Source organism: Dasypus novemcinctus, chromosome 20, assembly GCF_030445035.2.
Source record: "Dasypus novemcinctus isolate mDasNov1 chromosome 20, mDasNov1.1.hap2, whole genome shotgun sequence".
In the NCBI taxonomy this organism is placed as follows: Eukaryota; Metazoa; Chordata; class Mammalia; order Cingulata; family Dasypodidae; genus Dasypus; species Dasypus novemcinctus.
In genome coordinates this window covers 15644515-15671791 of record NC_080692.1, presented here as the reverse complement: position 1 = coordinate 15671791, position 27277 = coordinate 15644515, and the positions used below count along the sequence as shown (strand labels likewise).

Sequence of the window (27277 nt, the reverse complement as noted above, 5' to 3'; positions counted from 1 at the left end):
CATGTCTGAGTCCATCATTTCAGACTGGTTACTCGCCCACCTCCTTGGCCATCAGTCATAGTAACCTCTCCTTCCCAGATTTCCTGGAGCTCTGATCCTCTGAGATGCTCAAAGGGAGCCTTTTTTGTAGTGTTGGTCATCATTTCTACATGTGCCTCACCTTCCCAAGTATATGTCATGTGTTTTCACAGTTCTGAAAGTGCTAAGAAACACCGCTAACTACTGCTTTCTTTTTTTTTTTTTTTGTCTGTATGTGTGTTTATAAATTCATGTAACTGCCACCACAATAAGGTTACAGGACTATTCCTTCATCACAAAGACCTCCTACATGCTACTCCTTTGCAGTCACATCCATCTTTCTCCCCACCCCATCCCTGACCCTTGGCAACATTTAATATGTTCAACAGCTTTATAATTTTGACATTACAAGAATACTATATATATGGAGTCATTGAGCATGTACCTTACCCACTCAGCATAATAACCTTGAGATATTTTCAATTTGTCACATGGATCAGTAGTTTTTTCTTTTTCACTTCTGAGTGGTATTCCATGGCATGTATATATCACTGTTTAAACATTCATTCATGGGAGGACATTGAGTTATGTACAATTTATTTGCTATTACAGATAAAGCTGTTGTCAACTATGCACAGATTTTGTTTGGACAATTATTTCCTTGGGATAAATGCCCAGGAACGCAATGGCTGGATTGTACTGTAACTACAAATTTGCTGACTGTTTTCCTGAGTGCCTGTATCATTTTTTTATTGTATTTTTTGAAGATACATATCACAAAAAATTATACATTAAAAAATGTAAAAGGTCCCCACATACCCCACACCCAACCCCATCCCATTCCTCCCACATGAACGACTTCTTTCATCATTGTGGCACATTCATTGCATTTGGTGAATACATTTTGGAGCACTGCTGCACCACATGGATTATAGTTTACATTGTAGTTTACACTCTCCCCCAGTACATTCAGTGGGTTATGGCAGGATATATAATCCAGCATCTGTTCCTGCAATATCATTTAGGACAACTCCAGGTCCTGAAAATACCCCTACATCACATCTCTTTTTCCCTTTCCTTACCCTCAGCAACTACCATTGCCAACTTTAACAGATCAATGTGACAGTTTCTTCCATTACTAGTCACAATAGTTCTATAGTAGAATAAAAGTAAGTCCACTCTAATCCATATTTTATTCCTCCATGCTGTGGACCCTGGGGTGGTGATGTCCACTCCACCTCTGTATCAAGAAGCGCCTTAGACCCACATGGTTGATAGATGCGATTCTCCTGCTCAGAGTTGTAGGCACTCTCAGTTTCCTGGTGTGGTGGTTGACTAACTGCTTCCTAAGAGGATGAAAACCCGACCCTCAGTCCCAGCCTAGGAATGTCGGAAATGTTCTATTTCCCTCTCACTTCCCTCAATCTCTATGCAAATCATAGTTTGGACCCTAATGAACAAAGTTAAAAGAGACAGAGACTGATGGAGATAAAGATCTTTGGGTAAAACTTGATTTTTATTTTATTTTTTGCAAAGTCCCAAGAATTTAATGCCTTTCCCATAGTTCTGAGTCTAGGTGAGTGTGAGTTGCTAAACAGCATGGATTTAACCAGAGGTGATGTCTCTAATCAACAGCATTGAGACATTTCCAGCATCACTCTTCACATACAAGAGCTCCTGGTAGAAGACATGGCGAGGCCTTCTTGTTAATATTCTTCATTAAATGGGTATTCAGGGTGGCCAATGGCACTAAAATGAGAAAGAATAGTGGATAATGTGGTTGCAATGATTCTATTTCTAGGAGGATATAAACATGTTTTCTATGAAACTGATAATAAGATGAAAAATTAAAATTTTATTTCCTGACTATAAAACCTATCTTTCTAACTTCCATATGGATGATGTTATAATAAGATTTCTCTTTTAAAAATCATTAAGTAATAATAAAATTATATTCCCGTGCATGGAATTTAACACGCATTGATGTACTACTGCAAATATTCAAATATATTCTACCCCCTTAGCTACGTTTGTAAATTAAGCAAAGAGATATCCTACTTTTGTAAATTTTGAATTCTCACTGAAAGCAGAAACTCCTTCTCCATTGTTTTGGGCAGGAAGTATAACCACACACTCAGCACTAATAACTATTTTAAGATGCTACACAGTACTGATAGCAATTTCACTTCCGTTTTATTAATTCATTATTTACTGACTACCACATGCAACATATTGTGTAAGATTCACAAATGGATAAAATGACATGTAAAAGATATAGCCTAATATCCCAGGAGATTACTGTACCATTAGAGACAGCTCTATGTAGTTATAACAGGACACAATATGAAGTGATAGAAAAATGATAGCGACTAAAATATTAGTTGGTGGTAGATTTACTGGTTTCTTGTTAGTCTCCTGTTCTTTTTGCATTATATACCAATTTTATTCTTCATTTTTCTCTATACCACATACAAAAAAATAAGAACAATAACATTGTGTCTATTTTCATGGACTTAAAGATGAGTATTACTGTTACCCATTATGTACATTAACATGATTGTTACTATGAATTAAATTCCCAGTAGCTTTCCATAATTTGTATTGCATATCCTTTTGCACAAACCTAGAATCTGAAAGAATGAATTAATACTAAAATGTCTATCACATGTAAAGTCTCTCAATAGAGTTTTGCCTATACTCTTCTTTTGGTTTTAAATCTCTCTTCTCTTAACCTTATTCATCATCTGCATTGAGATTTGCATAATTCAGAAAATTAAAACCAGGAGTTCTTACACATCCCTCCAAGGCCAGCCTTGGAAAGGGAAAGTGCAAAATGCAGGAATATGAGATGGAAAGGAAGGGAGAGATTTGAAGATTATTAAAGACATAAAAGAACCTAGTGAATTACTACATATTGGAAGTGATGGGAATTTCTGAATAGAATACAAGAATGATGGAGATGCCTTTTATCATGATAAGCAACTGAACAGATTTGGAAGAAGATCATGAATACAGTTCTGGAAACATTAATTGAGTTAGATTTAGAATTTCCATAGTGTTACCACCATATTGTCATAGAAATGAAAGGTCAACGGGGAAGATGGAGATTCAGCAATGATACTGGGTTGGTCTGGAAAGTTACATGGAGTGAAGAGTGCAGAGGAGTACGTGTGGAGGTCCAACAGGGGTTCATCTTCTTGCTGAATGGGTAAACAGAGCCCTGGAGTGAATTCAGTTTGAGTGTTTCAGGAAAGTTCCTCTCTCATCCCTGTCTCAAACTGACCTCTTCCGGAATTCCTAGTATGAGGCAAATTTTCGGAGCTCTCTTATTTTCCTCACCAGAAATAAAAGAAGCAATGATTAAATTAACTTACAAATCATAATTAATGTAGCGAAGATTTCTGTTTACTCCATCTAAGATCTTCATGTCCTCTGGTGTCAACTGGAAATCAAAAACCTATTAGGGAAGATGGGAAATACGTATTATATTTAGATTGTATAGTTGTCAATCTGGAAAACCCAAGGAAATCATTATTTTAAACAAAAGAAGTTAGAGTGTGTTTGGTATAAAATTAATAAACAAAAATCAATAATATCCAAATCCTACATAAGACCTATTAAAATTGAAAATAGAATAAAAGATCCTATTTGTGATGGAAACCATAAGATATGTTACCTAGGACTTGATTTACCAGGATGTACAGAAGGAATGTCAGAAAAACATGCTAAACCACTTTTAGGGAATATATTTAAAAAGTTGACCATTTTGAAAGAAATAACTTTATTTCATATAGAAAGACTAATTAAATGCAACAGAATGTAGAAGTAAAAAGGAACACATGACACTCACATGAACCAACATATATGATTCTCACATACTTACTGTTAACTAAATGAACCAAGTTAAGGAAGAATATCATTTGAGTCCACTTATATAAAGTTCAAAAGGTCAAAACAAAAGGTATAAAAGGTAAAATACGCTTAGATAGTAAACTATAAAATAAACAAGGGTGCTAGGGTTTTCATGTTTATTATTATTTTAGGTATAAATGTATGTCTTTGATACATTTTATGTAGATATATCATGTGAACAGGGCTAAAGGGTAAATTACAGAAATAAAGCTAGAATCCTAAGCTCTAGTTTCTGCTCATTCTTCTTTCCATCCAGCCATCCTGCCTCTCTTTAGGGTGAAGAAGAAAGAGAAAACTACTGGGAGTGGATATGGGACCTATGAGCATAGGAAATGTTAGGGAAATCAATAAGACCCAAGGTGTGTTGAGATGCTTAGATGGCAGAATGCATGTGAAGATAATATTGAGGCTTCCTGAGACCCACAGTTCTGCTCATCACCTGCATGTTCTCTTTAATCCGCTTCTCATTATAACTCTTGGCCACGACCACGACCCCACGTTGTATCTGGTAGCGAAGTACAACCAAGGCTGCGGATCACTTGTGCTTTTTGGCTATGTCACAAATAGCTGGCTCTTCCAGGAGGATGGGCGAGTTCTGGTCCACCCTGGAAGGAAGGCAGTAAGGCTGAAGATCTGTGGCTGAGTAGTCAACTTATTAGGAGGCTCCTAATAGACTAAGGTGATCTAACCTTGACCAGTGATTCTCAAACTGTGGTCGCTAGACCAGCAGCACTATACCACCTGGAATCATATTAGATATGCACATTCTGGGACTTCATTCCAGATCTAGTAAATCAGGACCCCAGATGTGGATGCCAGCAAACTGTGTTTTATCAAGCACTCCAAGTCATTTGTAAGTAGGCTTGACTGTGAAAATGGCTCTAGACCTTTGAATTATCTTTTCCTACTACCCTGTGTCTAAGTTTCTTCTCTTCATATAGCTCTAGAAGAAGGACAAGAAATTGAATGGGAAAAAAGAAATGGAAAGATTTGGATAATTTTTATTTTAACTTTTCTAACATATTGTTGAAATTCATGTATGCTCCAAATGAGAACTATTCATTCTCACCATTAAATATGATGTGTGACATTTCAATAGAAGATTACAAAATGTTCTCATATGGTTATCTCATTCTATCCTCATCTACATGGGAGTTATGTACTATTACCCTGAACTTAGAGATAAAGTAACTGAAGCTTAGAGAAGATTTTACTTGATCTGTTAAAATTATGACTTGAGTTAATGGCTTTGTTTCACCTTTGGATTAAGTTTGGATTTTAATGCAGTTATGTATTATTCAACAAACTATAATCAGATCCATACAAGCGCAAGCAATAGCTGGGTTATGGAATTTAAAAGAGGAGTATTTCTGCAGGACCTATTCACCATTTGTACAGATGGCTGGGAATTATCTCCAGGAAACAATTTAGTAAAATTAAGTGGTTCATCTATAATGGGGTTTTAGGTAAACTCCTTATTGTCCTCATTACCATCTTACATCTCGGTGGGATCCCAGAGCACTGTATGCAACAAGTACAATATCTTTTGACTTGCAGAAGTCCAACAGTTTTTTCTGGTTGAGATAAGGGTGACTTTCTACCTGTGGAATCAAGACAGAAATGTTAGTTTATATGTGTTAAATTATTTATTTAAAAAGCACATTAAAATGTTAAGAGAAAGGTTAAAAGTCAAAGAAGCTAAAATGAAAACTGCAGAATTAAACATGAACTGAAAATATCAACATGAACTAATAACATGAACAAAGATAAATTTTCTATCACTGTGTACTGAAGGCTAAGAAAAGTAAAAGGAGTGATAAAAGTAGAAAATCAGTATTCTACAAACCCCAATGAAATAAGGACTTCAGCCAAAAATCTTAGGTAGATAGCAACCATTTGGTGAAACCTTATAAGGGAATGTGAGTTTTCCCTGGTCCCAAATTACCACCCACTTTATTACTTGGCATTTGCAAAGGGAAAAAACATAAGTTATAGAGTAGATCGGACTGCCAATAGTTTAAGCAAGAGATGAAATCTAACCTCACAAACAGCAGGACAACCTGTCATTACACGCTTTCTAATGAATTGCAATGTTAAGGGCTCAGCATCATGATGAAATTTACTTGCCAAAAATGTTTAACCTGAATCCCAGTATGTCTTCTTATGTCACTTCTTTTGTATACAATCATGAACTACAGAAACAAGTTACCTAGTATCACAAGGCAAACATCTGATAAATCCAGAATATTTGACAAAAACCTATCAGTATATCATGGGAAAAAATGTATTGAGTGATGTTTAAAGATGAAAAAAGTTTAAAGACTCAAAAAATTAATATGTGGGCTGTAGTGGATCCTGGTTTAAAAAGGACTATGGAAGGTATTAGAAAAAAATGGGGATATATATGAATATGAACTGGATAGTATACATTATTAGGGAATTATTGTCAATTTGCTTAAATATAATAGAATTGTGAGCCTATAGGAGAACATCTTTATTCTTATGATATGCATCATAAGGCACGTAGGAGTGAAGTGTCATGTCTACAACTTACTTTGAAAGGGTTCAGTAAACATGACATATAGTTATACATCTTTGGCAAATATGGCAGTATGTCAACTATTCTTGAATATCAAAAGTAAACATGCATGTGAATTGCATTGTATTTCAAATTTTACTTTAAAAATTTTTGATAAAAATTTAGGGGTGAAACTAATGCTAGAGCCAAAATAAATTTTAAATGTTTCAATTTAAACTCACAGTGCTATATCACTATATATCAACAAGATATTCTTGAATTTTATAATTATATTGTACAATGTAGGACCCTCTACCTCTTCTTGGTTCCAAATGTTCAAAGGTAAGTTAAAATAAAGAACCCATCTCAAATAGATATTTTTATACAGTTAATTTTAGGAAGTAATGAGGAGAAACAGACTGCTATTTACCCCCAAGACCTGCCTGATCTTCCTGGAGAAAGTTCCTCAGAGTTAATTTCCTCCATCTTTATCATCACCATGAACCAGATACTTCATCCCCCAAACCTTGATTACTTTAATAGTCTCAAGTTTATTTTTGCCATATATATGCTTCTTTGGTGAAGAACCAGGATAGAGTCTTCAGGTTTTCCAAACAGCCCTAACTCTTAACACTCATCTCATCTTAAGTTGACTTATTCCTGGTTTTGACTTAAACTTTCATGCGTGATGAATTTCCTTATTTTTTAAAAAGATTTATTTCTCTCCTCTTCTCTGCCCTTCCCCCTCCCCATGCCAGTTGTCTGCTCTCTGTGTCCATTTGCTGTGTGTTCTTCTGTGTCCTCTTGTATTCTTGTCAGTGGCACCAGGAATCCATATCTCTTTGTTGTGTCGCCTTGCTGTGTCAGCTCTCCATGTGTGCAGTGCCATTCCTGGGCAGGCGGCACTTATTTCACATAAGGCAGCTCTCCATACGGGAAGCACTCCTTGTGTGGGGGGCTCCCCTATGTGGGGAACACCCCTGAATAGCATGGTATTCCTTGCAAGCATCATCACTGCATGTGGGCCAGTTCACACATGGGTCAGGAGGCCCTGGGTTTGAACCCTGGACCTCCCATGTGGTAGGCAGATGCTCTATCATTTGAGCCAAATCCACTTCCCAATGAATTTCCTTATTAAAGGCAATTCATTTCAAATCACTTTCACCACTCAATCTCTGGTCATGTCTAAAAGCTTAGGTAAAGTCCACCTTCTTCCTAAAGGTGTTAACTCTTTCAACCCTCCTTGAGCTCCTCTCCCTTCCTCTAAATTCTTTCATATAATTTAGTGTTAACATCTCCCCACCATTTTCATTAAGACTTTACCAGACAGAGATACAATTAAGGCTTCTGCCCTTCCAGACAGATGAGCTGTTCTCTAGAATATTCTGTTCCATAAAGATAGGATGAGTAGAAGGGGAGAATGCAAAGGCATCTGGCAGAAGAGTGAAAAAGAAGGGTGTGAAGAACAGTCCTGGTGGGCTAAGGAGGCTACTGACCTGGTTGCAGACAGGCTTGTACTTGAGCCCTGGCTTGTTCAGGATCATCTCCAGCTGCTTGTGGTTAAAGTTGGACACACCAATGGACTTGGTCAGTCCTGCATCCTTACACTTCTCCAGGGCCTGGGAAGAAGAGGTTGGGAAGACAGGTTATGATAAATTTGGCTATAGATCAAGAAATAATGATGAAAAACAAGATGGTTAAATGAGAACAAATGCCAAGAAATGACCATGAAGCTGACTGACTTAGATTGTCTTAAAGTTGAAAAAAAGTAATAAAGTCAAAGGGGAAGGAATTGAATTAAGTAGAAATAAATTGCTGTTTCCTTCTGGGGAAAACTAGGGAGACTTGCACATTGAGGGAAAGAGCTGCTTATACTCTCTGCTCCCAATTCTTCCCATCCCTTTCTCTCTTTAACATTCTAGTAAGGCTCTCCCTGATACTATTCCACCAAAGAGCCTTTGTCAAGATCATGGATTGCTAAATCCAGTTGTGCCTATCTCATTTGACCTAGTAGCAGCATCGGACATAGTTGAGAATTCTTCCTTAATAAACTTTCGTCACTGTCTTCCACACTCTGACCTCTTTGGGGGTCCTCCTAATCCCCTAAATTCTCCTCTTAGTAGAGCTTCATCATCTTTTTCAACTCTAATGTTGGAATCTTCTCAGTTAATGCTTCAGAAATTATCTCTTCTATTTTCTCTCACTCGCAAGTGGTCTCATTCAGAATCATGTGTTAAATACCAACTACTTGCTCAGGACTCTCATGTTGATGTCTCCATCCTAGACCAACACCCAAACCTTGATATTTAGAGACTCCTAGCTTCTCTTGCCTACTCAACAGCTCTGTTGAGATGCCAGAATAGACATATCATTATGAATAATTTTTTTGTATTTAGTAACTATATTTCTTATTTATTGAATTGCCTTTTTTCATTTTTTAAAGAAATTATTGAAGCATATCACTCACACATAAACATACATAAACAATAAGTGTGTGGCCACCGCTGCGGTACCGCGGGCGGGTCGCCGCCGAGCGGGCGGGTCGCTGCCGGGAGTCGGGCCGAGCCCACGGCCGGACTGGGGCGGCAGCGGGCGGCTCAAGGCTTGGTGGGGACTCGCGGTTCGATGGAAGAAGAACCACGGAGACAAGGTCTATGCGCAGGTCTGATTTTATTAGGGAAGTACATGGGGTTTTATAGTCTCGTGGGGGCGGGGAGGTTGTGGGAGGGGCATGTCCGCGGGGCAGCTGAGGATTGGCTGCAGAGGCAAGGGCGGGCCTGCGGTGCCGGGGCGGATGCGGGATGAGGGCGATTGGAATGAGGCGGGGAGAACAGCAATCAGCTGGGAGGGGGAAGATAACAGTGGCTGGGAGGAGGGGCGGAGGGAGGCAGCAGCCAGCAGCGTAAGCTGCTGCTGAGAAGAACCACAATACAGAGAGGTTACGAAGAACAGTCGGGTAAAGTATAGGGAAGCGTAGAGCAGGGTGGGAGCAGGGGACAATTGCTCCCTTTTTCAAAAATAAGGGACATTGACGGCTTTGAAGAAAGCGCAGGTTTTGCAGGATTGACATTTTGTGGGGAGGAAAGATGGGGGGGTGAGAGGAGGGGAAATAGGAGGGAAAGGAACGAGGGGGGCTACCGGCAGGGGGCGTGGGGGGCACGAGGGGGGCGTGAGCAGAGGGGAGGGTGGCTGAAATGCCCGATTCCCCATGCGGAGGGCAGAGAACCCGTACCCGCAGCTCGAGGTGGCCACGATGGGCCCTATCGATGGCCGCCTCTTGCCACCCTCGTGAGCCACACCTGGGCGTGCCGGGCTTCCTCGGGAAGGGGAGAACTTTGGGAGCTAAACGTGGGAGGTGCAACACTGGGAGGGACGGGGGCGCCGAGTGGCGCGTGGACATGGAGGGTTGGGCTCTGAGGTGGCTAGGCATTGGTAGTGGACTTGAATGAAGGAGGAAAAGACACTGTTAGCTTGGTCTTTAGCAAGGCGAATGATTCGCCGAATGGCCCAGGGACCGATGGTAAGGCCTAGGACGAGGAGTAAGACTGGGGTCAGTAGAGGCAGGAGGTATGGGAGGAGGGGCTGCAGGAAGCCCCAGGAGCCGGCGGCCTGGGCTCGCTCACGTTGGCGTTGGTTAAGGCCTTTCTCGAGTTCTTTTAGGCTGGAGTCTACTAAGCCGGTGTAGTTGGCATAGACGCAGCATTCTTCTCCTAGAGCTGCGCACAGGCCACCTTCTTTGAGGAGGAGGAGGTCAAGGCCTCGACGGTTCTGTAGAACAACTTCAGAGAGGGAATTGAGAGAGTCTTTAAGATACTTGACTGCATCTCGGAGGTAGATGATGTCAGTATCGACTGCCTGTCTGAGGTTTTGGAGGGCGGAGGTTTGAGTGGCGAGGGCCACGACACCAGTGGCGGCTCCAGCTGCAGCTAAGAGGGAAGTGACAGTGAGCACAGCAGTGATAGGTTCGCGTTTGTGAAGATAGATAGCTTCTTGGGTGTGACCGAAGGCTTCAAAGAAATGTCTTGGGGTGTGATAGATGACTCGGGGCGTAAGGAGAATGAGGACACACGTCTCATTGGTCGTATTGAGGGTAGCGACAGATAGGCATGGGGTGAGTCCAGTAGAGGAGCAGAGCCACTGGGTGGTGTTTAGGGGGACTAAGTATTTGGTGGAAGCATTGGGGAAGGTATAGTTGGAGCAAACGGGAAGGTCAGGAGTGGGGGTTGAGCAGGAGTGGACGCATAGGCCTTTGGGAGAGATGTGTGTGAGAGTAAGCGGGACATGGGTGGACTTATTCCAATTGCAGGAAGAAGGGGCATCATCGTCAGAGGAATTGAAGAGTGGTGAGGGGATTGCGAGTGGATCATAAAGGGGGAGGCTGGGGGAAAGACACAGCCAGCAGGAGCGGGTGAGGTTAGGGTGGGAGGCGTTGAGGGAGGAATAGGAGGCATTTAGGAGTTTGAAGTAGGGGCTGGAGTGGAGGAGAGGGTGCGGCTGCATACGGGGAGCGGGGGGGGGGGGATTAAGGCCTGTAGAGGGTATGGCAGTAACCAAGGTGGAAGAGGTATTGGGAGGAGCGGACGGGGACGGAAGACGGACAGCGGGCGTGGGGGGAGGGTTAAGAATTTGGTTGGGACCAATAGCTGAGGGTGGGGCGGAGACGGGGCGCTTTTGGATCTCAAACAGAGCTCCGTAATCGTAGTTGTCCATATACAACCGGAGTCCATAGGGGCGGGCGGACAGCCAGGTATCGTCGTGTGGGTTTTTAACAGTCAGCCAGATGAGGTCCCAGCGGGTGCTATTGGTGACTCGGAAGGAAAGATTTGGGTCTCTCTTGGGGGCACCAGACCAACCATAGGCCATGGTTTCACATCCCCAGGAGGGGCAGTAGAAGTGCGATGGATCATGACAGCCTCGAGCGCTGGCAGGGCAGATGTAAAAGCCAGTGATGGCGTTATTGTAGGGCCCTGAAAGACCATCAGTTTGTCGGTCGTTGGCAGCGCCGGAACAGCGTAGGGCGATAACGCCACAAGTGGGGGCGCCCGGAGAGCCAGTGTTCGAGAATCCGGGCTGCTTGCACCGATAGTAGTAGGTGAGACCTGCAAGGGGGCAAATGTGCGAGAAAAAGGAGGGGGCAACACTGGTAACATTATAGGCAAGAATGCGTTTTTCTGGGAATGTTTGGGGGTCCAGTTGAATGGCTGGTGGGAAGTGGAGCTCTGAGCAGAGGAGGCTAAAGACAGCATGAGGATAAGGAGATGAATGAGGTGGGGGAGGGTGGGGGGACAGGGGGTGTGGGCAGCGCGGGCTCGACGGAGGAGCTGGAGAACTTGCTGTTCGACGGGGTCATCATCTTCAAGGGAGAGGCGGCTCAGGCGACGGGCAAGGAAGCGGCGCCGACGCCACTCGCAGCGAGAGAGAGCTGGCGTGGTCCCTACGGGTGATGGCGCAGGAGGGGTAGACTCAGGCGGGCTCGACTGGGCAACTGGAGGCATCATCTGCAATGACAAGAGGAGAAAAACCTCACGGGGGGGGTGAGGTGCGGAGAGGGGGCCATCATTACGGCAGGGGGGAGTTATCAGGGGGAAGGGGGTCGGGAGGTGGAAGGTCGGCAGGGCCGTGTGGGGTGAAGGGCTTAACAAGGCGAGCAGGGATCCAGACAGGCTGGGGTGCGGATTCCAGGAAGATGCAGGCAAATCCTTGCCCTTGGGTGAGAAGGGGCGCTGGTCCGGTCCACTTGCTAGTGAGCAGGTCGCTCCAGAGGACGAGAGGGGCTGGAGTGGGCCGGTAAGAGGGCCCCCAGTGCTTGTGGACGGGCGAAAGCCCCTCAGAGTCAAAGGTCATCAGGTTGTGCTGGATGAGCACCTGCGTGACTGTTTCACATGGGGTGAGACGGGGTTGAGTCTCTCTAGTCTTCTGGACGAGGGTCTTGAGGGTTTGGTGAATTCTTTCAACAAGTCCTTGGCCTTGTGGGTTGTACGGGATGCCGAAGTGGTGGGTGATGTTGTAGAGCTTCACAAACTCGGCAAAGGTGGCGCTGCGATAGGCGGGGCCATTATCTGTCTTTATGTCCCAGGGGACTCCCATAAAGAGGATGGCCTCCCGGAGCGCTTGAGTGGCATACTTGGCAGACTCTCCCGGGAGGGCGACGGTGTAGCAGAGGTGTGAAAACGTATCGATGGCAACATGAAGGAACTTCCATCGGCCAAAGGAAGCGACATGAGTGACATCTAATTGCCATCTAGAGTTGGGCCGCAATCCACGCAGGTTGACACCCTGGGGCTGGAGTGGCCCCAGGGGCAGCAAAGGTGCGCAGGAGCGGCATGCACGCACCAGATGTTTACATGTCTCGATGGGAAGTTCTGGGAGGAGTCGATGGAGGGCGGGCGCACCAAGATGGAAGCGTGCATGCAAGGTCTTTGCCTGGTTGATAATGTCTCCTACGGCAGCTGCGGGGCTGAGGGCATTGATGGAAGCACCTTGGGCGGCCTGGTCAGCAAGATAGTTGCCGTGAGCCAAGGGGCCTGGGAGGCCTGAGTGGCTCCTAACATGGGCAATGAACCAGGGTCGTCGCCGCCTCTCTAAGAGGAGTTGAAGGTCAGCTAAGGCCAGGTTGATGTCCCGGTTGCCGATGCTAGCAGGCGGCAGGAAGGCCACGAAGGCAAGGATACGAGAGACCTGCAGGCAGTAGAGACTGTCCGTGAAGATATTTACTGGCTGGTCCTGGAGGTATTGGAGAGCCAGAGTGACGGCTTTCAATTCGGCCACTTGGACAGAGCTGTTATGTTGGCGGGTGTGGCAGAGGGGTTGTGTGGAGTTGGGCTTGTAGAATATTATAGGAAGGCAGTGTTTGGAGGCATCGGTGAAGGCGATGGCGGCGTTGGGGAGCGGCTTGGAGGACGGGAACGGGAAATGGTCAGGAGCTGCGACGGGGAGCGTGCTGAGGCCTTGTATGAGGCGGTGCTGGGGGAAGTGATTATCGAATGGGCCTGGGAATAGGAGGAACAGTGCCTGCATATCTATGGAGTCCTTTAGCAAGTGAGTGACCTGCTGAGTTGTAAGGGGCCAAATGATGACATCTGGATGACGCCCGTAATGGTGGGTGGAGCGCTCAACAAGGGCGATGGCGAGCTGCGCGAACAGGATGGATTGGGGGGTGATTTTGCGAAGCTTGCTTTTGGCTAAATGGACCCACAGGAGTGGACCGTCCTGCCAGATGAGGCCAGTGGGGGTTCCACGGGTGGGAAGGACGAGTCCTGCGAATGGCTTGTCTGGGTCTATTCGTTGGAGCAAGCAGTCCATTAGGGCAGAGTTGACACAGCCCAGGGCGCACTCCGCTTCATACGACAGGGTGACCCTCTTTGTGGGTGCCTGTGACGGTGGACCAGTGGTCTGAAGGAGCTGGAACAGAGGCTGCAGCTGATGTGTGGTGACTGGCAGCGACGGGCGCAGCCAGTTGAGCTGGCCACAAAGCTGTTGGAGATCATGGAGCGTCATGGTTTTGGGGACGTTTATAAGCGGCGCCATGGGCGTGATTGTCTCCGAGATTTCAAAGCCCAAGAATTGAAACGGCGGGTGGAAAACGGCTTTCTCTATGTTGACTTGAAGACCGATATCTTCCAGATTGGAGAGAAGACTGGCAACTATAGCTTGTAGTTTTGGCTCGCTCGGATGGGCTACAAGGATGTCATCCATGTAATGCACGATAGTGGCCTCGGGGGTTAAGGGCTCAATAGCAGTAGCCACAAACAGCTGGCAGATGGCAGGGCTGTTCTTCATGCCCTGGGGGAGGACTTTCCACTGATATCGTTTGGCAGGCCGGTGGTGGTTGGGCCGGGGAACAGTAAAGGTGAACCGTGGGCGGTCATCCGTGTGCAGGGGGATAGAAAAGAAGCAGTCCTTGATGTCGAGGACTGCCACATACCAATCTCGCGGGAAGGCTGACGGGTGAGGCATGCCGGGCTGAGGGGAGCCCATGGGTTTGATGTGCTTGTTAACCTCTCGCAGGTCGTGGAGGAGGCGTGGCTTGCCAGATTTTTTGATGATGAAAAAAATGGGAGTATTGTATGGACTGGTGGAGGGCTCAACATGGCCAGCACGGAGCTGCTCTTCCACGAGGTCCTGAAGAATAGCTAGTTTCGGGGCAGTCATAGGCCATTGCTCCACCCAAATGGGTTCCTCTGTGTCCCATTGCAGAGGAACGGGTGCTGGAGGTCGAACGCGAGCAACGGCCAAAACTATTGGGGGGGCAGCGATGGCTGCGAAGTAAAAAGAACGGCGCCTGACTGGTGAAGAATGTCGCACCCCCAAAGGACTTGCTTGATATCCCTGAGAACCAGGGGATGGAAGAACCCTGACCGTCCATCGGTGTCATGCCAGGCAAGATCTTCAGCCGCCTGTTGCGAGGAGGACTGGCCTGTGGCGCCTATGACGACGGGTCCAGCTGTGAGTGGGAAGTCACAAGCTTGGGAGAGTGGGATGCAAGAGATTTCGGCGCCGGTGTCAAGAAGGCCGTCCATCCACTTTCCATTGACTTTGATGGTGAGGCGCGGCTGTGAAGCGGGCGACATGGGAACGGTCCAGTGGATGCCTACGGGCGGGGTCGGCGAGGGGCGACTGGAGCCTCTTGGTGGCGGGGCTGAGGCTTGCCCCGCTGCCCGTTTAAAGGCTGTCTCGGAACACGGCAGTTGCGAGCCCAATGATACCCTTTTCCGCAGCATGGGCAGGGGGTGGGGGGCGGCCGGGCGGCAGGAACAGGGCGCGGTGGTGGCACCATAGGCTGGACTACGGGTTGCAGCGGAGCCGGAAGGTTGGGGCACTCACGAGCGAAGTGGCCCAATTCGCCGCAGCGGAAGCAGGTGTTGGTTGTTTGGACTGCCGCGACGATAGCCGCTGCAAGCGCAGATGCTTGCCCAGAAACCCCGGAGCATGCGAGGACCCAGTCTTGGAGCGGCTTGTCACGAAGGGGACGAATGATGGCTTTGCAAGCTGGGTTAGCCCCCTCCTGCAGGATGTCCTTAACGAAGGACTCGCGGGCTGCGTTGCCAACAACTCGCCTCTCTGCAGCAGCCTGCACACGAGCTACGAACTCGTTAAACGGCTCCTCGGGTTTTTGGAAAAGCTTCACGAGGGGCTCTGGGGCGGCCGCGGCGCATGAACGGAAGGCTCGGAAAACACAGTCATGGAGCTGGAGGAAAAACCCGGGCGGGGTGGCAGTGTAGGCGCTGGGATCGCCATAAGGGCCGAACCCGAGAAATGCGTTTGCAGGGTAATGCACACCCTGACGCGCGTTGTCAGCAATCTGATTGTCGATTAGGACACCGAGATGGGCTCGCCAGTCAATGAATTGTCCGGGGGAGAGAACCGCTCGGGCTAGAGAGATCCAGTTGTAAGGGATGCAGCGAGGGATGGTCATACACTCGAGAATGTCTTGGGCATGAGGGCTGGCAAGGCCATCCTCTTTTATCGCGTTGCGGAGCATCTGGATGTCTTTGGGAGAAAAGGGGACCCACGCTTGTGGGTTCTGCGGAGTGCGAGCAGGATTGAGGGGGAACATCTGAGCCAGAGGCGGAGTGGGAGGGGTGAGAAAGGCGGTGTCGTACGCTGGCGGAGGAGGATTCACGATGCTCCCGCTATTGCTGGGGCAGGCGGGAGGTGAAGCGGGCCACGGAGGTGAGGCATTGGCGGTGCCACCGGGCGCCGGCCAGGAGGGCGCGGCTGCAACTGTGTTTCTGATTGGCCAAGATGGTGGCACGGAGACGTCACATCTGACATCACTTCCGGCTTCGGGCTAAGATGGAGGAGTGGCCGCATCACTTCCAGATACAGGCCAAGATGGCGCCGGAGGCTCTGCCGGTTTAGCTGAAAATGGCGGCCGGCAGGCATCCGGGACGGGACCGGATGGCGACGAGACAGGAAGAGGCGGGTAAGGGCGGGAAGAGGGCGCCGAGGAAGAAGAAGGAGGAGGTGCGCCATGTTGGCATTGTTTGCAGGGCGCAGTGGGGGGGGGAGAAGGCGGAGGGTCGCCATGTTGGTTGGGGTCCGGATCGGAGGCTGTGGGGGGATTCAGTTCGAGCGCAGCCTCGAGCTGGGCGGACAGAGAACGAGCATCGTCATCTCCATCAGGATCGCAGGTGAGAGGGTGGCTAGGCTCACAGGCGAGAGCGGAGGCAGGGGAGGGCACACCTTGGAGACAGGCGCGAATAGCGACGAGGGTCGGGATAAGGCCGGGGGGAAACTGCTTGCGATCGTGCTCCATAGCGGACGTCACCCGCTGAATTAAACGTTCATAGGTCTCTGGGCTCCAGAGAGCACAGGTGACGAGCCAAGGGTTAAAGGGTAGGAGAAGGTCCCAATACCGCTGTAGCTGACGGAGAGAGACCTTCACGTGGTGAGTTTCTAAAAGGGCCGCGAGTAAACGTACTTGAGGGACTTGGCGGGACGAGAGAGAGGCTCCCATTGTGGCGGGGGGTTCAGGAGGGGGGTAGACTCGCTGTCGCTGAGGGCTGGGTTAGGTTTACGGATGGACTGGGACGGCGGAGAGGAAGGGAACAGCGCCAGAGAGTCCCTACCTTGAGCGGCGGCCCGGGAGGACGGCGATGGGTCCCGTGCGGGGGGTCGAGCGGCTGGCCGGCCAAACAGGAATGCGAAGGTATCGCTCCACCACATACAGAAGGGAGCGGGGGTCCCTGTTCGGGCGCCACCTGTGGCCACCGCTGCGGTACCGCGGGCGGGTCGCCGCCGAGCGGGCGGGTCGCTGCCGGGAGTCGGGCCGAGCCCACGGCCGGACTGGGGCGGCAGCAGGCGGCTCAAGGCTTGGTGGGGACGCGCGGTTCGATGGAAGAAGAACCACGGAGACGAGGTCTATGCGCAGGTCTGATTTTATTAGGGAAGTACATGGGGTTTTATAGTCTCGTGGGGGCGGGGAGGTTGTGGGAGGGGCATGTCCGCGGGGCAGCTGAGGATTGGCTGCAGAGGCAAGGGCGGGCCTGCGGTGCCGGGGCGGATGCGGGATGAGGGCGATTGGAATGAGGCGGGGAGAACAGCAATCAGCTGGGAGGGGGAAGATAACAGTGGCTGGGAGGAGGGGCGGAGGGAGGCAGCAGCCAGCAGCGTAAGCTGCTGCTGAGAAGAACCACAATACAGAGAGGTTACGAAGAACAGTCGGGTAAAGTATAGGGAAGCGTAGAGCAGGGTGGGAGCAGGGGACATAAGTGTATAGTAATAGTTGTGAAATTACAAAACAAACATATATAGCATCATACAGGACACTCATAACTCACCCTACCACCAATACCTTGCATTGTTGTTAAACATTTAAACTAATGATTAAAGAGCATTGTCAAAATATTACTATTAACCACAGTATTTTCCCCCAACCCACCCTATTATTATTATCTTTTTATCATTTATATATGAACGTACATAAGCAATAAGTGTATAGTAAAAGTTGTGAACTTACAAAGCAAACATGCATAACATTATACAGGGGTCACATACATCAACCTTCTACCAACACCTTGCATTGTCATGAGACATTTGTTACAGATTATGAAAGAATATTGTCAAAATCTTAATACTAATTATAGTTCTTATCTTATATTTGGTGTATTTTTCCCCCAACCCACCCCATTATTATTTTTACATATATGTATGTATTTATTGTTTTTTTATAAAGATTCATAGATCACAAAAAAAGTTACATTAAAAAGTATAAGAGGTTTCCATATACCCCACATCCCACCCCATCCCTCTCCTCCCACATCAACAACCTCTTTCATCATTGTGGCACATTCATTGCATTTTACATATATTTTTTATGACAGAATTTGTAAACTTATAAAACGATCATGTACATGTGCAGAATTCCCAAACAAAATCCATCTATCAGCACACCACACTGTGTGGAACATTTGTTACAGATAAAATAATATCACCTGACTGTTATCACGCCCATAGTGTACATTTTATACACATTCTCCATACTGCCCCATTATCAACACGGTACGTCTTCAGCATAGACACAAGCATATTACATTATTATGGCTAACCACAGTCCATTGGTAACTCCAGTTGTACTTTTCCCATGCTTTCCACATTCCCACCACCTGCCGTAGTGATGTACATTTGCTCTACGCACAAAGGACACTCTCTCTCCTAACCTGTTCCTCCTGTAGTCCTCCCCATGTCAGGGAATGCCATTCCTACCCTTCCATTTGCTAAGGCCGAAGAACTCTCACACCATTGTCTTTTTTCAGCAGAAAACCCTGTCATCTCTGCCTTCAGACTGTATCCAGAATCCAATCACCTGTTATAACCTTCACTGCCTCTACGCTAAAATAAATGCTTTCTCTTCTTGATTACTTCAAGTACCTCCTAGTAGCCTTCCTGATTCTACTGTCATTCCTCTAATCTCTAGTCCACAGCATTTAGATACAGTGGTCTGATTATGGAAATAGTCCAAATCCACCCTGCCCAATATGATAACCAGTAAGAAATTTGGCTCTTTGCCAACTGAAATATGTCACTGAAGTACTGATTTTTTTTTTATATCATTATTAATTTATATCAAATGTAAATAGCCTTGTAAGGCCAGTGGCTACTGTAATAGACAGTGTGAATATAACGTGGTCCTATTAAAACCTCTAATGGCTTCGAAGCTCATATTGAGTACAAGTCAAAGTCTTTCCTAAATGGCCCTCCATGAGCTGCTCTCCCATATAGCCTCTAGCTTCATCTCACTCTTTCCTCTCCCAGGCCGATAAGTGATCTTGCTGGTTTTGGACAGAAAATATTCTACTGCTAAAGGCTTTTGAACTTGCTGTCCCCTCTCCCCAGGTAGTTTTTCCCTTGATATCCCCTTTAATCACCCTTCATTGCATATCTCTGCTCAAATGTCTCCATTTAAATGATCATCTTCCTTCGATGATTATAAAGTTCACAAATTCCCCAGTTACCTGCCCCATGAAACCCTCATCTTCCTTACCTTGCTTTATTGTTCTCCAACATAACTAATCATCATCTGACAAACGTATGTTTACCCTTTTACTTGTTTATTGTCTGTCTCCTCTGACTTGAATGTAGGATCAATGATAGCAGGGACTTTTTGTTCTCTATGTACCATACGTAACAGCTGCTCAGTAACGAATTTTTAATAATAGATTAGTAGATGAATGCCATAATTCCAAGTCAATAGTGGATCTAATATTGCAAAATTGTCAGAATGCCTTCAGCTTGATTACAGAAAGAATTAGGTTGAGAAGTGGTAAAACTATTCTAGTTCAGCACACAGAATACCATATTATGGGGTAGGCATAGGCTGGGAGACAGAGCAATGGTTAAGTCAATTGGAAAGGTAAAGAGATTTATTTGCCCATTGAGGGAGCATGGGACACTAGATGAAGCATAAGGCATTGGCAGTCATTAAATTAACAGGACTTTTTTTTCTGTTTAAACTCATCAATGAAATTCTGTTCCAGAGGTGAAAGTGTTACCCAGTTTATGGTAATAAAGATTCCCAAGAATGTGATTTACTAAAGAAAGCAAGATTTTTCAGAAAAATTTCATTTCAGTGAAATTTTCAGCTTGGGAGAGAAGCCAGGAACATTCCAACTGACTTCTTCTCATTTCCAGTAGAGATTTAGGCTGGAGGTAGGATTGTAATTGATATTCACAGTTCCTAAAACTTTGTCTTGGAAAATTATGGTTGATGACAGTGATAATACTAATATCATTCTAAACCCAATTTTCTGTGCCATTTTAGAACTGATAGAAAATTTCCCCTCTTTCATCCTTCAGGAGGTTTTTTTCACTTGTACCAGATACTGAGCCATGGGTTATGTCAGCTTCCTTTGTGAAGTAAGGATATTGCCATTAAAGAATAACTACAATATTACAAGTTCAAGAGAACTTTGGGATCATGTGTCCAATTCATGCCTATAAATTTCAGAGCCCTCAGGTTGAGGGCCATCTAGTGACAATCCTAAATTCCCACACTGGTGGAAGAGTGAACCAGATCCCCCTCTTCTGGTTTTCCCATCTGAACTCTCTTTTCTGAGAAACAGCACTCACCTCCCATGTAGCACGGAGATCCACTGTGTCAAATATGGTTTTCCCATGTTCATCTTTAGGAAAAAGATCCTCCCCAGGCTGGAACAGAAGCAGTCATTATGGGAAGCTCACAAGTTGATGCTTCTACCCTTAGTTTGTACTGTCAGATCATCTAGGGCTGGGACCCTAAGGATCCATGAGATTGGTGAAAGTCTCTAGACTCTAATTTTTACAAAGTGGTTTGTATGTATATGCAGCAATAAGGAATATCTTCAGAGAGAAGCTTCCTATAAACTTATATCTATTTTATACAATAAATACATTTTGTCCAAGGTCCTGTTAAGGATTCATAGTGGACTTATGTTACTTTAGCTTGCCCCTTATATTTTGGAAATGTCTCACCTTCACCTAAAAGGCAGTGGGTTACATGGCCTTAATCTCCGCCAAAAATGCATTGTAACCTTGCCCCAGGCTGACAATTACAGTTCTTTTTCCCTGAACCTGTAAAAGGCCAAGACCACACAGACCAAAAAGCGTCTATTTAGATTCTCCTCAGGATTTTTATGGAGTCTGAAAGAAGCCAGAGTTTCTCTAAAGTATTAATCACCATAAGCTTTAACCTATCCCCATGGGCACACTAACCACACTTGAAAAATGCTGGGACAAAAAATAAAGCCGAACTGGATGAATTCAGACATAAGGGATGGAAAAAATGAGACATTTCTGAAAACAAAAATCTAGCATTGCCTTGGGCCTCTAATTTGCATAATCAAATAAACCCTTAGTTTTTTATAAGCTAGCTTGATCAGAGTCTACTATTTTAAATGAGAGTCCTTACAACATAGTCATTGGTAGCTAAGAGTAGGATACAAAGCCCTACTTTGAAGTGGTGCCAATGATAAGAGCACAGGCCTGCAGGTCCCTGTGGGAGCTGCTCGTTTTAGACCCACCCAGAGTGAGCAACGACAACCGTCATTTCAGCTTGAAATTGGTGAGAGAGGAGGAAAACACCTTGTGGACCTTCATTGCTGCATGAAACTGGTCTATGAACTTCCCCAAGAGGCATAATCAGGCCTGTGCCTTGAACTCAAGCAGAGTTATTTCCTCAAGGTTGTGAGGCAGAGGATTCTAGTTTGTTGAACTCTGATCATTTGGAAGCATGGACTAGGGAACTAGGGATACAAATATTATTCAATAAACACAGATGCATGAAATATTATTTAGGACTCCTCCCATTCCATAATCCCTACATCCTCCTAAAAAAGCATAATTCAACCATCCATGCAAGGTGAAGGTCATGCTGCTACAGGAAGTGAAAATGGTTTGATCATGCCTATTGCTAACCTTCAGAGCTGATGGAAAGTGAATAATATAGAGGTCCACATAGTCCAGCTGAAGTTTCTTCAGTGATTTTTCCAAGGCTGGTCGGACCATCTCTGGACGTAAGAAAGTGATCCAAAGCTGCAGAGGTCAAAAGAAGTGTTGCATTAATATTTTAGCTGATTTCATGAACAAGATCAATGAGATAACAGATGGAGTGTGAGTAGCTTGGTCAATCCACAATTGACACTTGTTTGCCATCATTATTGAATTTAAGATAAACTTGGATCATTGATGAATCTAGACTTTACTCAGTAGGAATAGAACTAATCTTTAGGTTTTATTCAGAAGTTTTTTCCTTTATGAATACCCTTTAAATTTTGTGGATCTCGCCAACTTTAGAATGCTATATAAAATGTTGAAAGGAAATGGAGGAAAACGATCAGAGAATCATAAAAGAGATGGAAACCTCGTCAAAGGAAAACAGATGAAAGTTATGGGAAATTTTGTATACATAATATATGAAGAACACTGAAAAATAGCCATGCTGGAAGAATTCCATAAAGATACCAGACAAAAGTACCTTTCCCACATGCATTTTTCAAAGACTTTAATCTTAACTCCAGAATTGGTATACTTTAACTAATATTTATACAGGTTTCTATTATTTGTAAACTCAACCTCTTCAGGGAAAAAATTTCCTTTCATCTGACCTATTCACAGAAACTATTATTTTCTTAGTACATTGTCAGTACATCTTCTGAACAATGGATGGTAATAACTCAAGAGGTAAAAATCATTATCAAGTAATAACTGATGTCCATCATCTGAATTATATTTTATAGAGTATACAAAGCATTTTCTAGCAATGTATCTAGTTCTACTCATAGATTCCTGTAGGATGAATATTTAATATTACTCCAGCATTCAAAAAATGAAGGGAAAATTTCCTTTTTACATAGTAATATGTGCTGACACAAGTAAAGGAACTTTAGTTAGATCTTCTTTAATACTCAAATAGCTCTCTTACCTTACTCTCTCTCATTGAAAATTGGGAATCAACAACTGAGACTGACAATTCTTTTATTGAGAATTGAGATTCAAAATGTTAGGAAATTTGACAATGTCACACATAGGGAAAGCCATCATGTGATCACAGAGTTGTCTGATGCTGTAGTCCATGCCAAATCACACTGCTTGTAGCTTAGGCTCAGAAATTAAAGTGATAATAATTTAAGGTAGAGTCACATATGAACATATGTATATATGTGTTTGAAATCCATAATGTACGTGTGAAAAAACATTGTACAAAATAAATACAATTCAGAAAACAGCTACTCATCCAATCATATCATCCCATTTCCACACACAATTACAGTGCATACAACATATACACACACCTTGGAAGTGTAGAATATGTCTTCTCTCTTCACAGTGCCATCTGCAATCTTGCTTCGGATGGCCCGGCCAACCTCTTCTTCGTTTTCATACACATAGGCAGCATCAATATGGCGATACCCAACATCAATGGCTATCTTGGTGGCCTCCTCTGCTTTACTCTTAGGCACCTAGAAAAGCATCAAAAGCAAAAGCTGGAGATCCATTTGTATGGCAGCTAGTCATGCGCCAACAGTGGCCTTCTCCAGAATCAATCATGCCCTCATGTTTTTTGTTAGATCTGCATGTAGAGTGACCAAATTGTCCCAGTTTGCCTGAGACTTTCCTAGGTTTAGGACCAAAAATTGTGGATCCCAGAAACTCCTTCAGTCCAGGAAATTGAAATGGCTGTTCATTGGCCTTGGAAGTCCTCAAGACCAACCTCAGGTTCAGTGATTTGCTAGAAGTACTCACAGGACTGAACATATTGCTATATTCACAGTTTTGATTTATTTCCATGAACAGAAACAAAGCAAAATCAGCAAAAGGAAAAGGTGCATATGGCAAAATAGAGAGGAACAAGCACAAATGTCCAAGAGTCTTCTTGTACTGGAGACATATTGAACATGCTTGTTTCTGTAACATCAAAATTTGAGAACACACTGGAAATACTATCTACCAGGGAAGCTCAATACAGACTCAGTGTCCAAGCTTTTTAGAGGGGGATGTTCATACAGGCCCACTGTGCCTAGTACATAACTAAATTCCAGGCCCTCTGAATCAGCATGAAGTTCACTGTTTGTACAAACATTTTAGGCACAGTCAACTACTGTTATCAATGAAAGGAATTGTGGAAACTCCTGAAATCCTAGTACACACACACCAGCCAATGATGAAGCTATTAAGCAAACATTTCTAAGGATAGCACGCTGCTATGAAAAATTCTTTTCTGTACAGTCACTGTAGCCACCTGACAGTACTATATATTAGGAGTTAAAATATACATTTTAAGGTGATTGCTTTACATAAGAAATTAATCACAACTTGTAAAGAGATAGGTGAAAGTCCAGTTCAATTACAGAAGATAAAATTCCAGAGAATATAAACTGATAGCTTGTCTACCAAAATTGGAAAAAATCTTTAAAGTACCTTTGACAAAGTACAAAAGATAAATGAAACAAATCTTTTCTTTCTTTTGCGAAGAATATCAAAAGTCTTCTTTTTTCTCAAGCTAATTTCAAGGAATTAGATACTGAGCCCAATTACCTCTGCAGTTTCCCCATGTGCTATTTCTTAGGTGTCCAGGATGCAGAGGTTTATAAGGCTGAAGCTTCAGTATTATCCACAATCTGTCCCTCTTCTTCATCCCCTATTGCATGACTAAGAAAATAAATCCTGTTCCTTTCATCAAAATGTCTATTAAAACTTCCTACCCATGTTACAGATGAGCAAAATGACAATGAAAGTTGTGTAACATTGTTCCATGTTACACAGTTAAGTAGTAAGCAGTCAGAAAGAAAATTTTGAAATGCAAATTTTCTGACTTCCCATCTAGTTACCTGTCCACTTTGCTCCCTCTCAGGTGAGAGAAACAACTCTACCTATTTCTTTCAAGCTTAAAGTATTTTAACAAGAACTAAGAACTGAAGACTTACCCTTGTAAGACAGCATTTCCTGTAAAATAATGTCATATTTCCTTTTCAGGACAATTTTCCAGCAAAGAGAAAAGAAGAGTGGAAGCTCTACTCACTCAGGATCCTCTCTCTCTCCTGCCTGGCTTTCAGGACACTACCCCAGCCCATAGCTGCAGTTCCTTCCCATCGTTTAGCACATACCTTCAAGTGCAGAGCTACTGACCACAAGGACTTCTTTGGCCCATGTGTATTTGGTAGGACGAAAGATTTCTTGAATTATAGAAATGGACAGAGAAGCTCCTCCTTGCAATCAATCTCAAAGCAGGTGACTGGCAGCAAGAGCCATGACTGCTGAGGTTCACTTCTTAACTGATGGAGACAGGGGAGAAGCCAAGCCCAGAACAGGTCCTAGGTGACCACACTGTGAGACCATGAGGTCCTGACTAAAATCGTCTCCCTTCTCACTTTTTCCATGGAATGGGTCTATCCTGTGAAACCAAGACCAAGTGAATCCCCCAAGTCACATGAGAAATTAGTTCTTTGACAAATACAGCTGAGCAACCAGCCATCCTAGGGCTGTTTGCATATGCTCCCTTTCCCCAAATCCTCTATTGTTACCTTTGCAGTTCCATAGGTGCTGAATCCCAGGACAGGAATGAAGTGACCATCATTTAGTGGCACACAATGAGGTTTACGATCCATTGCTTCTCACCCTTTAGAATAAGAAGAGACTGCTTTCTTTCCTTTACCTTCAGCAGATTTATGGACAACACTAAGGCAACGCCCTAACTGTTTGGCAACTCCCCAACTGCACAGTTCAACTTTTAACAAATAGTTTGTTAGGAGGGGCCGTGCTTAAAACCGCATTGCATGGGAGTAGACTTGCACCATTTCACTTGATTTTCTTTTTGCATCCAAGAGCATATTGAAGTTCATCATAATGAGTGAAAAAAGAATTCAGCTTCTTACTATTCATGGATTTATTCAAAGAAGCCAATCCCATCCTACCTCAGGAACCTATATTCACTTCATCTTTCTGTTACCACAAAGCCCGACTCCCACAGCCACTGCTTGTTCAGTCCAGTCCCAGGTGCACTCTCCATGTGACCTTGCATGATGCAGTGTCCTACTCCCCCAGGTTGTGAGTATATGTGACTAATAAACTGCTGCCCATATCACCTGTACAGCTCTAGGTGTCATGCATTTGGCCATCCCAGTAATCCTAGGATGGGGATCCATTTCTCACCAGCATGGCAAAATGGAGGTGAATAAAACAATTGGCAATAAAACTGTAAAAAAATAAGAAAAAAAACAACTGGCATCATGAACAAGATGGCCAAACAACCACCAAAGGCACCTGGTCAGGTGTAATGAACTTCACTGTGCTAAGTAATTGATTCCTTGATATGGGGAAGGTTGCCTGGAATTGAATTGCCAGTTGTTGGAAATTGAGGATAAACTATTATCACCAGATGAACAACCACTGAGGTGTAACTGTCCCTAAGAACAAGTTTGTTTCCTGAAGGAGGCCTTGGTGTTAGGTTTAAATGAGATACACTCAGGAGAAAAATGAGGGGTAGGTGGAGTCTTCCCAAATATTCCCTTGGAGGAAAACTATATACTCTGAACTGCAGGCTCTGAGAAGTTTTTTTAAATATGTTTACATTTATATATTGATACAAATACAAATATTTACCCAAGGGAGGAATTTGCTCCATACAACTCTGAATATGCTTACATCTATGTAACCATGCACAGTTTTCACTCTGTTTTCCTTTATCAGAGTCCTTCTAAACCTCTACCGCTGTTCCAGCTGTATGCAGTTGGTGGGGGAGGAAGTTGACGGTGTTTACTGGGTAGACTGAGCGTTTAGCAGCTGTGATCTGGCAGTTATCTAAATATTAATCTGTAGACACTGTCTCATTTCCACATGCCATTGTTCATAGTAATGGTTGCTTCTTCCAGAATATTTATTATTTTTCCTTTACCTTTTCTGGTTTCCCTACCAAGTACAGATACTCCATATGCTAAGCATCGAAAATATAAGGGTACAATGAGATCCTTGGCCGGTGGCCCCATTGCCAGATGGAATCAGACCTCTTGGAAAGCTGGCTACCAGACTCAGGAACATGGAAAAAGATCTTCAAGAAATAGACTGATTTAAAAAATAATAAGCCTCATTTCCCGAGCTTCTTTCCAACCAGCTGGTAACAAAACAGCGAACCTGCACAGCTCAGAGTAAGTACTGGTAACCCAGGTTTGTGGTTTTACCAGTTTAACAAGCAAAGAATTTCTCTATTGACCATGAATCAGCAATATTTTTTAAAGAGGGAGGTTGGACTCACCACTCTAGAAACTCTTTTAGATGGTTATGCTTGGGTCAATGGACATGCGATAAGGTTGGAGCAGGGGACAAAAATCCTTCTGGGAAAGTTTTGAAAAGAAGCCT

At 44.6% G+C, this 27277-nt stretch overlaps 1 pseudogene; it reads right to left on the bottom strand.

The window, feature by feature from the left end:
- Positions 1-1701: 1701 nt before the first annotated feature.
- Positions 1702-25530, bottom strand: LOC101435315 (aldo-keto reductase family 1 member C1-like; annotated as a pseudogene).
- Positions 25531-27277: the final 1747 nt, after the last annotated feature.